Genomic DNA, 2702 nt, shown 5'->3' on the forward strand with positions numbered 1-2702 from the left:
TAAAATATATTCATATTATAATAGTCATCACATATCTCATGGGCATACAAAATTGAAAAGATAGAAACACTCCATAAAAGAAATCAAGCACACACTCACCTGAAATTCCCAATTCTGGTGTCTTTCACTAATTTTCCGATCTCGTGTATCCTCACCAGGTGTACATATTAGGTTCCTAATTATCAAGTTACATGTAAGTCAATTTACTAACATAGTTATTTACAAATTATCCTTCCTAGATTCCATTTGGATTCCTGTATTCAGATCCAACTGCAACTGAATTCCTTCTTATCCAATTTATAGGGCATTCATCCAACCCACATAGTCATTATGCTCATTCCTGGCTTATTGGGCTGGCCCTATAGGTATTTAATTTTTATTTATCCCTATGGACATGTAGGTGTTGCCTGGGGCTCAAGAAAACATTTGAATGATGGGATAGGGGCAATATGGTCATTTCAGCCTCATGCCTTCTCTCATCTTTTCTATTGGTTTTCCTTCTCCCATTAACTCATAAAGCATGGTCACACAATGTACAAATAGTCCTAAGCAAGTCAAAACACAGACACATATATATATAGGCCATTCACTAGCAATAATCCCTTAACTGCCCTATTATGTCAGGCCTAACCAGCTGGCCGGGTTGCCTGGCAGAATAGGCTATTCTCAGCCTATCAGCCAAACTCCTTGCTGTATCACTTTGCTTTGGAAATTCTAGTCTCAAATTGGCATCTTACCCATTTCAATTAAACTTTCTACATCTAACAAGCAAATTTCCCAATTCAATTTGGGTCCCCAAAAGCTGTCTCAGGTTGCTTAGGTTTCACTTTAACCCAAATTCTTCCACCAGCAATTTGGTTTCCTATTTTGATAATCCCTGGGCTTAATTAGACCTATGTGGAGGTCATTCCACCTTCAATTTCACTTAATTCCACTTAATTTTGGAAAGCCCTATGAACTTGGGTTTCCAAAACAGTGAAATAGTAAATCGGGTCTCAATTAGGGTTCTTACTTTAGGGCTTTCACGATAAAAGGTAATACCTAACTCCCATAGGAAAATTTCCTTAATTAATTGCATAATTAAACTAGCCCTAACCCTGGCCGAATCTTACCCTAGCTTAATCCACTGGGTTGGTTTGGAATTTATTACCTCTCTCGTGTTCTTGAGGTATGTAGGCAGCTCTATCAACAACCATGCAGCTCTGAATTTCAAGTCCCAGCTGGAGCAACATCTTGGCAGCATCTTCTTACTGTGGACAGCACAAGGGAGTGCATGCATGGCAGCAACAGTACTCACAACCGCAGGTGCAGCAGCAGTAGAGGGTTAATGAACCCCTTTCTCTCTCTCTTCCTTTCTTCTTCCTTTCTTTCCTTGTTCCTTTCCTTCTTCTTCTCTTTCTCTATTTTTATTTATGCACATGAGAAAATATGAGAGTCGCAGCTGACTCTCCCCCCTTTTTATAAGTCAAACAGACCCTAAGGTTTGCCTGGAAAAAACACTTTTTATAGAAGAGATTTTTCTACCCCCTTTAATCTAAAATATCTTGTGATAGAAAATAGAGGTTAATATGAAACCACCTGCATTAGGACCCTCAAACATATCTCTAATTATGGTAGAAGATGGGTGGAAAAATCCTATCAAATGGTGGGCCGCATAGAGGAAAATCACCAAATCTGGGCATTTTGCCACTGAACAGGCAGGCTGGTTGGCCATAAGCTCTCCAGTTGGTTGGGCCCTTTTTGGTCCTCTATTGTCCATTCTTCTAGCTAAGGTAAACCACCTTATGTGGGACCCTTTTTCAGTCTTGTGGGCATCCTAAAGGCTATCCCTATACGATATTAAGGTATCCTTTCTTCGTTTACTTCCTCCTATACAACTGATTATAAATCCTTTCCACCATGTAACCTTCTCCATAAACTTTCTATTTCTAAGGCTAGGGTTCTAAACCCAGGATATTACAATTTCTCCCCTCCTTACAAATATTTCATCCTCGAAATTTGTGAGGTAGCTAGTCCTCGAAACAAGTTATCTTACTTACTTCTTCTTCATTTTCATCATTCATTCATTCTTTGATCTTATCTTATAATTCATCAATGCACATTACGTTGGAGGGCTAGTTGCAGCTATCCATTTCTATACATACATATCAAATTCAAGTTTTCATCAAAATCAAGAGCTATCATCTCTCGTTTCATTATTTTTATCAATACACTTGGGTCATCAATAAAATTTTACTCATATGTCTAGTTCATATCTTATGATTGTAAACTACTCTTTTTTTTTTTTTTTTAATATTCTTATATTTCTAGGATTCAAATATCTCTGCATAAAGTATGATTTTGCTTCTTATGTCACTTCTGATCTCCCATAACCTGTAGACAAGTTCATAGATTTCCATAAAATCATCAAGTTCCAAGATATTTTGTCTTCAACCTTTGTATGCTCTTATATTATTATTATTATTTTATTTTTACAATTGTCATCGTGTTTCATCTAGAACCTCAAGTGTCACATTCATATTATATTTCACGACAAGAACAAAATATGTAATCGTATATATACATAGACTTGTTATCATGTCCCACTTCTAGCTAGATCCGTCCTCGACTACATAATATCTTCCACCATAAGGATCTGGGAAAATAAATAAATCTGATCTCCACTTATTGAGAATTACTTAAGTCATTATCCACATATTATT

This window comes from Macadamia integrifolia, chromosome 10, assembly GCF_013358625.1.
Source record: "Macadamia integrifolia cultivar HAES 741 chromosome 10, SCU_Mint_v3, whole genome shotgun sequence".
NCBI lineage: Eukaryota > Viridiplantae > Streptophyta > Magnoliopsida > Proteales > Proteaceae > Macadamia > Macadamia integrifolia.